Source organism: Scardinius erythrophthalmus, assembly GCF_964197995.2.
Source record: "Scardinius erythrophthalmus genome assembly, chromosome: 2".
Taxonomy (NCBI): domain Eukaryota; kingdom Metazoa; phylum Chordata; class Actinopteri; order Cypriniformes; family Leuciscidae; genus Scardinius; species Scardinius erythrophthalmus.
This window is the reverse complement of record NC_138222.1, coordinates 43,566,510-43,581,026: the sequence shown is the minus strand read 5'-3', so window position 1 is coordinate 43,581,026 and position 14,517 is coordinate 43,566,510. Positions and strand designations below refer to the sequence as shown.

Below are 14,517 nucleotides of genomic sequence, written 5' to 3'. Positions count from 1 at the left end.
GGAAGAGTTTGCGATTCGTTAGGAACCTGTTGATTAAAAATGGCACTTAAATGGCTTTCTGCCAGTACTTAGGCTACTTTGTGTCGAAGTGCTGTGAAATTACTGCATTTTCATTGCAGTAACTTTCCTCGCGTCACTGAATATTGTAGACCAACTGTCGATAATGCGCACACAGGGGAATCCAAAACGTAGATAGTTTATGTTTGTTGTCTGAAAATTGTGGGCAGGAGTTTGCATGTGGTTTTTTTGGTTCTGTATGAGAGAGACGTGTTGAAAGTGTCTCATCGCGAAGTACAATGCTCTACATTATGTTTGTGTATGTGTTTATGCTGCTCTTGAGTTGGCTTCCTGTTCCACTGTACAGTGCGAGAAGCATGAAAACAGGAATGTGTACAGGACATTCAGTTATTCAGGTTTGGTGAGTTTCTCCTGATGAGGAGAAATGGTTACGTGATGATGTAATGTGATGTATTGACATTATATCCTGGAAACATTTCGCACTAAGAGCATTTCATATGTAGCCTATTATGATTTATTAGATCAAAAATACAGTAAAAACAGTCATCTTGTTAAATATTATTACAATTTTAAATACCTGTTTTCGATTTTGAAATGTATTTTATTCCTGTGATGCAAAGTTGAATTTTCAGCATCATTACTCCAGTCTTCAGTGTCACATGATCCTTCAGAAATCATTCTATGCTTATTTGCTGCTTATGAAACATTTGTCATGATCAAAAACAGTAGGCTAGTTCTGCTTAATATTTCAGGATTAGGCTTTATAGAGAGTTCAAAAGAAGAGCATTCATATAAAAATGGAAATATTTTGTAACATTTGTGAATGTCTTCACTGCCACTTTTGATCAATTTACTGCACCCTTGCTTAAATTCTATAAAAAAATGAAAAATTTTGAATGGTAATTGATTTAAATATATTAAAGTTTATGTATTAACTACAATACTAGTAATTATTCATGGTAGAAAGTCCTTAGTTTAAGTTAATAGGTATTTTTAATCACTAGATCCTCTAGTTAGTATTACTGTTTATCCCTAAATAAACCTACTACAAAAGCTGTGCTTGAGAAGACATGGCTATGTTTTTTCAGGAGGAACTATTTATCTTGTCTTTTTGAGGTGTGGATCTGTCTGGATGACCTTTTTTTTGTGCCCTAAAGTTTTGCTCGATCTCCCCAGGGACCTTGTTTCCTCTGTAAGACATTGTCCTGTCTCTGTATCTGCTGTTGTTTTGTTCGTTCTTTCTTTCTTTCATTCGTTCGTTCTTTGTAAATACAGAGACTTCATGTGGATGATTACGTTTTCATTAGGCATTTTGGAGAAGTGTAAATGGACTATATACTATATACTCAGTTTGGGATTATTGGTTATTTATCGCTGAATGGTTCCAGCACAGCCCACAATAGTGACCTGTGGCTCAAGCTTTAAGAAAGCTTACAGCAGGGGTCTCCAACCTTTTTTCATTTGAGAGCTACTTTTTAAAAATGAAAGTGGCCGAGAGCTACTCATGTAATACAATACTTAAATCTCTTAAATAATGTCTCATAACTCTCATTAACAACTATCCAAACTGTTTTAGACCTAAAATAGTTTTTGTAGGCCTATATATGTCACCCTTAAATGTCAGAGAAAAGAACAGAATCAGAGATAAAAAAAAAATTATAGAAAATTGTACTTTGCATATTATACTGTAAAAACACTTAATTATAGTTGATTTTATAGTGCATGATAACTAGAGATGAAATTGCATGACAATTTAATTTCATGATTATAGTGACCAAAATGATCAGTTATCACAGAATCCTGTTCAAAAAGTACTATTAGGGCTTGGGCGTCGTGACGTCATACTTGGCGTGGCGGCCATGTTGATGGCCTCGCGAATGTAAACATACAGCAAGTCAACGGGGAGAAGCAGAGTTGGGAGAAAGAAAAAAGATGTTAAAATCCCGAAAAGGATGTGGAATTTACAGGGATACGTTAAATAGGGAAGCGAGGGACCAGTATGTGGACAAAATCGGCAAAAAAAGTGTAGTTAGTAGCTGTCAACCCTCCCGTTTTTTCCGGGTTTCTCACGTATTTGAGCTATTTTCCCGCTGTCTTCCCGTTTTAGTATTTACCTATAAAATATCCCGAAAAAATACAATTTCAACATTCATCTTTCTGTTGCTATCCCTCTGCAAAACTGCAGCATTAACTATGCGAGGTTGTGAAGCTAGGTCTAACGTGACTTTGCTTGCAGATTGGCGTGAAATCGTGCTCTCACAACAACAACCACGCTGTTATCTAAAAAAAGGCCAATATCACGCTAAGGTTGCCTTCAAGTAAGCAAAACGATGCTTTGAAAACATCTGTTTTTCTGGAAGGGCAAGGGGGTAGCAACAGGACAACAGTACAGAGACTGACAGGTCCGATGGAAGGGCTAACATTAATGTTATGATAGTAAGTTATTAAAATACGGGATATTTTACAGGAAAATTTGTCCACATAACTTACTGGTCCCTGGTTTCCCTATTTAACGTATCCTCGTAAATTCCACATCCTTTTCGGGATTTTAACATCTTTTTTCTTTCTCCCAACTCTGCTTCTCCCCGTTGACTTGCTGTATGTTTACATTCGCGAGGCCATCAACATGGCCGCCACGCCAAGTATGACGTCACGACGCCCAAGCCCTATACTACACAATGACATCAATTCACCCAGTTTTATGTCGAAAACCAGCAAATAACAAATAAACTTAGCATCAATATGCACTTTTTGTTTACATAAACATTAAAATAATAACATTAAAAATGATGGCCAGTTTTAAAGGAGTGTCTTGCAACATGTTATCTACTAGCATGAAACTTACAAGTTCAAATAAAGTTTTGACAAAAAAGTTTTTATAAAAAGATAAACCTTGCATATTTCAGCCTTTAAATCATTTTTTATAAAAAGAATGAGTCAAAAAAGATAAAATACTGACATTTACAATGCACATTAGCTTATCTTTTATTATTAATAGTAAAATTCGGTCCGATTTTCCCGTGGCGTCTGTCGTTGCTATGCAACTATGCACTGCGCTCGCCACAACGACAAAAGTTTTAATAGCTAATGGATTTCCACCACCGAAAAACGCTTGCTGTAGCTCTGCTACAATATTTATTTACGGAGAAGAAAAAAACACCCAGTGTTTGGGTGCACCCGCATCCTTCATGTTGACTCGCTGCGCCTGGAAAAAATGAGCGCGTCGCTTCAATTATTTGAAATAACGAACTTGAGCGATATGTGAACGGCCCTTGGCGAGCTACCTCCAGTCAGGCCACGAGCTACTGGTAGCTCGCAAGCGACGTGTTGGAGACCCCTGGCTTACAGAGACAAAAGTCCTTTATGTGTCTTCAATGACACCACATGTATTGCATCTGTACATGTACATGTACTGCTCACCGTTCCTCTTTAGGGCTTCTTTATGACATTTACTTTTGATAGGATTTTTTTTATTTTTTAGTATGCATTTGTTTTAACTAGGCCTGTCATAACTACTTTTTGTTGGGTGTTATATTGTCACAGAAATAATTGCGATAAACGATATTGTCATTTTAAAACCATTTTATTCCACTGACTATATAGCCTAATCATAATAATGCAAGTAGGTCTACACACTTTCAAATGACAACAAACTCTTTCATTCTTAAGAATATTTAGATACTGGAATTGAAGTGTCAAAAAAAATTAAATGTCCTGAATAAATAAACAAAAAAACTTCTATAAATAGAAACAGATATTTCCTCGACCTTCTTTTCTCAGTAAAGTAAAGGTGCACACCTTAGCTGAAAAAACACAAACCATTACTTAGCAGTCAGATGTCCATATGAACAAAGGCGTGTTTTTAAAAAGTTGTTTATAACACAGCGTCGACACACAGCCCAATGGTCAAACACGTCCGTCTAGCACGTTTACATAGAAAAACAATACAGTGAAATGCAAAAATATGCGTTCTCTGTGAAAATGAACTAGACACTCTCGACTGCCGTGTCCTGTGTGAAACGGCCTTAACGCTAGCTGAGTCTGTGAGTGAACATCGACAGGTGAAAAGAAGGCGTCACTTGAGGAGTTATAGTGTTTTCCTGACAACTACAGACAGACAGTTTGGAAGAATAAGTCAAAATGCACTCGGTTTCAAAGCCGCAATCCACTGTTTTGGTCCAAATAAACGTGACACTGCGAAATGGTGCTCATTTTAAGCACACACTCTGTGTATGAAAGAGCTGCCTGAGCCCCGCTTTCGCTTCCGACGAGGAGAGTAGATAAGATGACAGGCAGCGCGATCTGCAAAATGTTGGTGACACAAATTTTTATGTAAACATAATGGGCAATATGTTATCGAAAACTATTAAATATTACGTCACCAAAAATTACAGAGGTCCAAATATCTTGTCATTCGTGCCATAAGTCAATATATTGATTATCGTGACAGGCCTATGGTTAATATTGGGAAATTTGTAGTGGAAATCAGGGAAGATTTTTTATTGAGAAATAAATTACAATGAAGTCATAATTTCTTTTTTACATGTTTAACAGCAGAATTAAAAATCTTTTTTATTTCACCATTTCATTTGAATCACCGTGTCACCATTTGTTACTGATTGTTAGTTTGTTCTTGCATAGAAAACGTCTTGTTAAACTGGACTGTCTCACTCTCACCCTCTCTGACAGTATCTGACTTTTTTTATTTGACACCATGCCATATTTGTTCTTGAGTAACTAAGCAGTCTATACTTCAGGGAAAATATGAATTAGATCTAGAAGCAACTCATCTAGTGTCCCATTTGCATGAAAATTAAGGCATTTAATATGGAACACCACATACAGCCTTGATCACCTGTCTGTCTGTCCCATGCAGAAAATACAAGAGAAAATGATTTGTATTAGGCCTAATGCTATAAATATTCCCCTCAAGCTTGTATTCATAGTCAAAGCAGAAAGAGCGAGCAAGAGAAAGCTCTTGTCCTCCGTTTCTGTTCTGGAGAGGTTATGTTAATTACTGCTGGAGCCTCTGGCCCTCTTTGAGAGCTTGCAGAATGGGTTTTTTAATCATCAGAGGACAAACATATCTCCACTTTACTGCTGTACCACACATACTAGAAAAGAGGAGGCATGCAGTTACAATTTTCTCTGCTGGAGAGGGAATGTTTGTTTCTTTGTCTATAACTCTAGTTTTTTGCATCTTGGAGAAATCTGAAGATAAAACTGTAAACGTCAAAATCTGGCAGTGTAATGTGCCGTTTACAGAGTCCTGTGTGCTGCTCAGAGCCAATCAGACTCAAGTGCCTGTGTTGTTGGAAAGGTTGAGCGGTTCCCATGGTGAGGAACAGCACTGGGCTCCTGGTGCACCTCCGCCACAGGGCCTATATCTAAGTGCAATAGTGTTATATTACTGTATTAGTGCATGTTAGCTGCCCCTTATCTCTCATTCTACTATCACCAGTTATGATTGATTGTTTATGATGTTTGAGAGTGATATATCTGTGTAATAAATAAATAGGAAAGGCCAATTTGTTGTCATTTCCACATTTCCTCTTAGTTTAATGCTTAGCTAATGAGGACTTAATTAGGCTGTACCCGTCGGTCACCCACTGTTAGCCCACCCCCCTCAGTCCTCCCCACTGGGCTTTCAGTGTTCTGGAACTGTCTGAGGCAGCCTGTACAAGGCTTAGATCTTCACTGCATGTGACAGGAGAAAGCAAAAGTTTATGTGTGATCCTCTGCATGTCATCTCTTCGGTTTCTGTATAGTAGCCAGTAAGTTTGCAGCATTTTAAGAGTGGTCCAGTACACAGCGGGGCAGCTGTAACAGAACATACTAATTTTAGGCAACATGATCAGCTACGAAATTCATTTCAAACGCAAATTTGATTGTCTTCACGAAACGAAATTCACAAACACAAATTCCATAACAACAGTGTGGAAATTATTAGTAATGCTAACATAACAGCAAAGCTGATGTTTTCTGTTAGTTTAAGCACAAACTAAGAAAAGTAAAACAAACCTTTAACGTTTCAATAATTAAATTCAATTAACTGAATTGCGGCGGGCTATCATTAGCCTAGCCTTAGATAGTTAGCATCATTAGCCAGTGCCACCAAAAGGAACATGATGTGTGTTTACGGTGTATGTCGGCAGTGTTGTCGGATATCATATTATTTAAGGCGACTCAATAAGATATTTTTTAAATATCGCCCAGCCATAGTGTATACACGTGTGTGTGTGTGTGTGTGTGTGTGTGTGTGTGTGTGTGTGTGTGTGTACACCTACTTAGGGAGAAATTTGCACCCAGAAGTGAGCTAAATCTGATAAAACCTCCTTTCAAGGACTTTCTCGTTTGTAAAAATTGTATAAAGTAAATAAAGTGGTGTTGTTTTTTTTGTTGTAAAAGTGCAAGTTTTCTGTGAGGGTTCGGATGTGGGTTAAGGCTAGGTTATAGCATTTATAAAACAAGAGAAATCCATGTAATATCCCCATTTAGACAACTATTTAAACATGTGTGTGTATGTGTGTGTGTGTGTTAGGACTTCTTCATACTTAATTTGAGGACATGAATGATGAATGAACATGCAATGAATGGAAAAATAATTGATGTACAAGTATATGATCAAATTGGTACAGCAGTGTGTGTGTGGTGTGTGCTGCTTGAGTTTATTGATTAGTTTATCTCTTAATCACTCTGCAATGAAAACTGTTAGTGGAGCCTACGGTGTAACCTGTTTATTTTTTTTATTTTTATAAAATTGACATTAGAGGCTTTTAATGGGGTCATGTTGTATGTTTTTTTTCTTAAAGGGTTAGTTCACACCAGTGATGCGCGGGTTGATCCAAAATGAGCGGGTGCCTGCGGTTACCCGCGGTTACGAGTCATCCAAAAATATTTTTAATGATATTCGGGTCGCGGTCGGTCGGGTCGTTTGAAATAAAGAGGCCAATTAAACCTTTGTAATTTATATAGTACTAGACACAATTTTCTATGAAATACATAGGCCTACACTTTATTGGCTGAATAACTGGCGCGAAGATGATGCACGAGCTCAGTCTGCATGTCGAGATGGAGGCGGCAAGAGAAAAGGTGAAGACTGGGGAGTGGAAGCTCCGCAAATACACAAATAGAAAGAGCAAACTGTGGGAGACATTTGCCGAAATAATGAAAGCTGATGATCAAAGTGCTGGCTTTGTCATATAGCCTACTTCTTGCGATGCTATTTACACATTAAATAAATAAATAAAAAACGCAATCACTGCTTAACCTAATAAAAAAAATAGACTAATATAGCCTACTGTTATATTATCTGTGCGTATACATAATATAGATTTTAATAGCTTGATGCTCTTTAAATATTTTGTTGCATTGTTAAAAGTTTCGGTGCATATGACAGACCTATCCGCGATCGCTCTCCATGGTTCTGACCAAAGAAGAGCGCTTTGGAATCTCTATTACGCATCATACGCATCATACCTGGGCTGCGTTTTCGAATAACATTGTCTCTTAGGGCGCTACGAAGACTCTTAAGGTAGGCTATAACTTAACTAAAGGTATACCACCACTAAAGGTATATCATTGCTAGGCGTCTTCAGGGCTATCATCCACTCGCGAGGCAGAGGCGCTGAAAGGCAGAGGCGCTGGCGCCCTCCTAGCAACGGCGCTGTTTTTGGTAAAACATGATTTTGACGACTTCATTAAGTTTTGTTTTATAGAAAAGTCTTTTTAAAAGATTTTCGTTTTGTATAAATTGTATCTTAATTTTGATCAATGTTTTATCAATAAATTGCCTGTATTTAATAAATAATAAGCAAATATATAGCAGACAGTGTAATAAGACGCAGGCACGATCACTTGCATTGCATGTGAACTGGAGGGCGCCGAATCTCAGCTTGTGCCTCACAGAATTGAGAAATATAGGCTATCTGTTACAGAAAGCTTGAAATGTCTACTTTTAAACGAAAATATTAAACATATATTCACCCCCACCCCCCCGCACCCCTAGTTCCTACATCTATGGCCCAATGACGCAACGATGAGCATTTACTACTTTTAAAAAATGTGGGTCAGGAAGCGGGTCGGGTACAATATTTTCTTTTTCTTTTTTTGCAGTCCGAGTTGCGGGCGGGTTAGTTGAAAACGTCGGTCGGGTGCGGGTTGTTTATACATTGACCCGCGCATCACTGGTTCACACAAAGAACTGTCAGTAATTGTTCACCCTCATGTTGTTCCGACCCCGTAAGACTTTCGTTCTTCTTAGGAACACAAATTAAGATATTTTTTGATGAAATCTGAGAGCTGGCTCACTCCTTCATAGGCTTCTATGTTATTGAAACTTGCCGGCCCAGAAAAGTTAGTAAAGACAATGTTTAAAACAGTCCAAGTGACTACGGTGGCTCAACCTTAAGTTTATTGAGCGACAATAATACTTTTTGTGCACAAAAAACAACAACAAAAATAACACCTTATTAAACTATTAATTATGACCGCCGCTAGCGTAGCTAGCGAAAGCGGTCATATAGGGATTGTCAAAGTTTTTTTTTTTTTTTTTTTCGTCACCTACTGAATTTTCCGTCAACGATACCAGGGACACCGAAACACCGGGGAACATGAAATTTTGTGGGCATGTAGCCCCACTAGACTTTTACGGAAAAATTTCGTTTGGTCCCCGGGGGCCACTCCCCCCCCCCGAGCTGGGCCCCCCCAAACCCCAAAAATGCAGTTTTTCCTACATAACTACCTGAACCGTGGCACCGAGGATGAAGAAATTTTTATGGTATGTTGGTCTTAAGGGCCCACATCAACCTAGCCCATAATCACTCATTTGTGATTTACGCCACTCCCATAAAAAATTAAAATGCAATATTATTCTACTTTAATCGCCCCTATCTTCAGTTGAGATGTTCAGAACTGCACCATATTTCATGTGTATGATTAACTTGACATCCTCTGGGGGTATGCTAAGTTTTGTAGAATTTCATCCATGGGGGGGTATAAAATAAATTCATTTACGTGCACATTTAGTGACTGTACACTCATCGGCCTGTAGATGGTGCTGTTGAGCGAAGGGTTGCTGGTTTAGGATGATACTGTCACACACACACACACATGCAGGAATACAAACAAAGGCAAGCATGCACACACACTGACATCCACACGCACAGACACACACCCATACACACACATACAAATCCACATGCACAGACACACACACACAAACACACACGCGTACACACATGTACGCAGGCACACATACACGCACAGACACACACAGACACACACATACACAAACATACACACATACACACAGACATGCACATACTACTACTTTTTTTAGGTATATACATAAACACGCAATACAGCCAAATTGCTCCACGTCATTTATTTTTGTGGAAAGCCAGTGCAGGCCTGAGCGGCGGTCATATTTTGTACCGCCCTGCGGTACATCTAGTTTTCTTCTATGTCTGACGTGAGTTAACGTAGTGTAACAGCGCAGTGCTTCTGGGTTGTACGTCACACGCATCACACACATGACCAGCGTTAGGCCAATAGTGAGCCTACGTGCTGACGTACAACCCAGAAGCGCTAAGATATTTTTATCTTATCAAATTAAGATAAAAATATCTTAATTTGTGTTCCGAAGAAGAACAAAAGTCTTATGGGGTCCGAACAACGTGAGGGTGAGTAATTACTGACAGAATTTTCTTTTTTGGGTGAACTAACCCTTTAAGTTTTGTCCTTGAGGTCCACTTATGTTAGTAAAATTGTTGTGATAACAGTCATTTAATATGTTTTTGATAACTATTTTCAAATGTGCTGCATAAATGGGCTTGACTAAAATTATTTAAAAAAATGCTTTTTAAAAGTAAACTTCAGCTGCTCATTTCTGATAGTCGGACTCGGATCCTTCAGAAGGATTTGCAGAGTGCTACACAGAATCAGAAGGAGTGCAAGGTTTGGTAGATCCTCCCATATTTTACTTTTAATGTTAGCCTAATTATTCTGTGGTTTGAGTAATATCTATTCTACTTCCATTGCATTACCTTTGCACTATTGCATTATCGTGATTAGACCGGTTTCTGAACACTGTTTTCATTGTTTGTGTGTAAATGTGGGCTGGAATTTGATAATGTATTTATTATCTGTATAACATCAGTAAGTTGTGGTTGTGGAACAAGATATTTTTGCTGCTTAGTTTCAATGAATTGTCTTTTCCATTGGGGAAAATGTTTTGTGAAATTTATTTATTTACACAGTTTTCATAATAAATCAAGTTGTTTTATCTAGGGCTGTCTCTAAAGATTATTTTGGTAATCGAGTACTCGGTTGATTATTTTGACAAATGAATCGAGTCATCAAGTTTTTTTTGGGTGGTAATAAAACAGTGAACAAAAGTGACTTAAAAACATAATAATAATGAGGCAATAATATTTGGTTCAAATAAAGTATCAAAAGCAAGTAGCCTAATCAAATGGTTTTATAGAACAACACTGTTAAAATAATATAATATACATAAACAATCAACTTACGTTATGTATTATAACTACTAATGCCTGCAGAGGCCCTAGTGATTGTTACACTTTACAGAAGATCAAATCCTTGTTTAAAATTGGCCAAATGACATTTAATTAATCACTTAATCTTTAAGATTTGTCCACTTCTTTACGATAGAAATGCTACAGACACCGTAATTTCTTGAATGAATATGTGGGCATCAAAACATGCAAACTTAGAGTGAGGGTAAAACTTTTAGGCCTATTTTGAAATCGCGATGAACAGTTTGCATATTTAGAAACATATTGATGTTTCTGTTGTGTTGGTGCAGGTTTATAAATGATCCACGCACATTGTGAACGTTATAAGTAACCCAAACTCACAGCATTTGCAGAGATGGAGTTTGAAACGCACTTCACGCATGTAAATGATAAAAGATCATGTGGAGCAGCATTTACAGTGAACTGAGCCATTCTGAGACGCACGTAACTTGCACGCATGTAAATAAAGCGCATATTCATTAACCCCTCAGGGCATATATGCCTTTGTTTCACTGAACTAATGATCGTTGTGACCAGGGCTTGACATTAACACCCGCCAACCCGCCAAATGCGGGTGGATTTTGCTCGTGGCGGGTAACATAGTCACTCCAACTGGCCACTTTGGCGGGTTGAATAATTGTAGTCTTTTCAAAAGGCATCTGAAATAAGTGTGACACTACGTCTACGACACTACAACTCCCATGAGTATTAGGGCTGTCAACGAATATTCTAAATTCGAATAGTTTTAAAAAACAGAATTTCAAAGGTGAAAATGAATATTCGAATGTGGAAAAACGCCCGTGGTAGCAGAGGCGCGGCTGTCTGCTTTGCGAGTGGGCGCGCTGCCTGAGGGATCAGGGACAGGTAACAGGAAGAAGCGTTGACACATTAAACAGAAACATTTTTTAAGTGTAGGCTACTGTACTGACTGAATAGATATTGCACAAATAAGGTAGGTTAGATACAGCAGTTTCATGCACTACAGGCTTCCACTGGTTTGATTATTTACCGTTTCATGTCAAGGAAAAGTTCCGTTTACCACAGCACAGCTCGCTCGGAGCGTTCAATGTAGGTATATACTGTAAAACTTCCGGTAATTAACCGTAATAATATTTGTTTCAATCACTGAATGAAGCCTGCTATATAGCCTAAGTCGCGACCTTAAATTGCTTGCACAAAACTCTTGATCAGCACTCAACATTTGCTTATTGTTGTTGTTCCTTTAAACCGTTTGTGCAGAGAGCTTGACGCCTCATTCGCGCCGCAAGACCTCCAGACGCGCATAAACGCGTCTTTACATTGAAATCACTCGCGCCTGACGCGCTATTCGTGTCCGGCGTGAACGCAGCAGGGTGAGGGCGAGCGAGAGAAAGTTGATTTACTTTTTTTGTGTAGGTAATACGTTGTCAAATATGTTTAAACTTAAATAAACTACCTATACAAGTAGTTATGTCTCTTTCTATTAATTTGTCCTGTTATTGACGTAAGCGCGCGTCATTGACAAAATGCGCAACCAGATGTTCGAATAGTTCGAATAGGCAATAGGCTATGTGTTTAGCCTATTGCCGACTAATGTGTTTTTTTTTTTAGTTTTTTTTTAGAGGGAATATTCGAACGTCATTTTTGAGCAATTTTGACAGCCCCAATGAGTATTACATGCACACAGTGTTGCCTTGCGCGCTAGTGACCGACAACACAGAAACGAAGAGACAGCTAGCTGCTCTGCTGGAGTTAGTCGTATGCCAGTGGAGCTATGTGGCGACATATAATACATAATACATGGTTTTATTTAAAAAAAGGAGCTTTACACACAACCTTATCAGAGCTAATGATAATGACAGCTGTATTGTTATATATTTATGCAGTCTTGATTTGGGTGTGTACAGTGGTTTTACATTTAAAAGGATAAATTTTGGTAAATTCAATTTCATTTGTAAATTCAAGTAAATTTTAGCACGCCATAGTCAACTTTTATCAGGTAATTTCACAACAACAAAAATGTGGCTAGTAAAAATACTGTGTGGCTAGTAACTTTGGAAAACCACTAGCCACATTGGCTAGTGAGCAAAAAAGTTAATGTCAAGCCCTGGTTGTGACGGAGGTGAATCAGTCAAACTAACTTAAGCTGGACAATAACTTTATTCTAGAGCTGCTGTTAGTTTCCTATTATCACTGTAAAGCTGCTTTGAAACAATCTATATTGTTAAAAGCACTATATAAATGAAGGTGACTTGACTTGACTTTGTGATTTCACAATAGCACTATAGTATGACTTTTAAACTATTTTAATTCATTGTGCAGCCTTAGAAAATGGTCTAATAATTCTCGTCAGTGGAATGCGCCACTTCGGGTATTTTGCCGGGTACTCGACACAGGTACATTCTAATCGAGGATTTTTTTTTTAAATTGAGTACTCAAATTTAATGGAGGAATTGTGACAGCCCTAAAATTGGATCTATCGTGATATGATAAACTGTTTTACCCTTCCACCCCTTTTCTGTTTTTCCCAGAGATTTTCCCTCACGTCTATCAGTGCTACGTGATATACACCAATCTGGCTGAGAGAATAGGGCACATACAAAAAAATCAGCTTTAATCTGAATCACATGTCGGGTCTTAGTGAGCCTTCTTCTCTCAACCATGATAATACAGAGCACTACAGGAGATTGTGGGCTACAGTGACCCAGACGCTCACTCAGCACGGCAAATTCCTTCATGTTACCTCAGCTTGAAATGGCTGAACGTTTCAAACAGTTGCTGCCCATGTCTAGCTCTGTGTCTTCTGAACATATCCATAGAGTAAGTCGCATCGATAAGGTGGATCATTTTCAACGGTATTGGCCCCTGTATAATTGTTGTTTAAGCGATGGCTAAATGCAGACTGAGCTTGAAGAGATTATAGACCTCACAGCATTTATTTACCTCTGAGACTGAGATGGCTGTATTTATTTGATAATAGTCTGTTATTATTGTATTGTGTGTGCATAATGATAGTGATCGCTGCTAGATTTGGTGTGTTTGTGGGAATGGAGTGTGTGAGAGTGTTGGGATAATGATGGTCTTCTTTTGGAGGTTTGGTTTGTGTGTGTGAGTCAGTGGATTAGTGGTGCTGTGGTTTTTATGTGAATGCACGGCCCTGAAAGGGAGCGATCACTCTTTTGAAGATACTGTACGTGACGAGCTCACTGCCACACGAAAAAACTCAGTTGTAAAGCTCTCTTAGTAAACTCTGTTTGTGTTTTTAGTGGGTGTTTTTTTCTTGTCTGTTGGCGGTCCAGATTTCCATTAGCACTGACGTCTCAGACCCTGACCCAGGTCCACTGATCTCAGCTTTGCTGTGTCCACGGCACAAAGCAGGTTAGCTGAGATCTAGTCTGTTGTTATGGAGCTGGGAAACTCTAGAAGGCTGTTTTGAAGATAATGCTTGAGCAATTTCCTTCACTTTTGCTGTGCCCCATAAGCTTTAAGCAGCAGTATTGGAGATACTGTTGTGAATGTGAGCAGACTTAATTTGACTTTCGACTTCTGCTATTTTAATTGCAATTTGATTATATTATTGTAGATTTGTAGGAGGGTCTTGTATATCAGTATAAACAGTATTTTTCCTGTATTTTGACTTGAATATGAAGTTCTACAACTTTTTTTCTGCTATTTTCAAACACTGAAAACAAGTTTTGCCTTTCTCTATTATCTTTCTCTCTTCATTGATGTTGCATTGTGTCTAAGAATCACCCCACGTTTTCATTGATTTGTGAGCTGAATGATCAGGTAACTTACATAATCTTCCCAAAATTAGGCTAAATCCTTAAAAACTAGGTGTAAATAATGTTTAAGGGGATTTACCCCTAGTTTTGAGAGCATATTTTAATATCCAAAGTAATTATTTCAGCATATTTAGGCCACATTGAACTAGGTTTCATTTAACAATCATCAGTTCTAATAATGAATAAAATGAATGTGA

General features: G+C 38.2%; 1 protein-coding gene across 8 annotated transcripts in view; it reads left to right on the top strand.

Moving 5' to 3' along the window:
* The window catches only part of tjp1a (tight junction protein 1a), an 85,824-nt gene that overhangs the window by 529 nt on the left and 70,778 nt on the right, over positions 1 to 14,517 (top strand). The window lies entirely within an intron of this gene.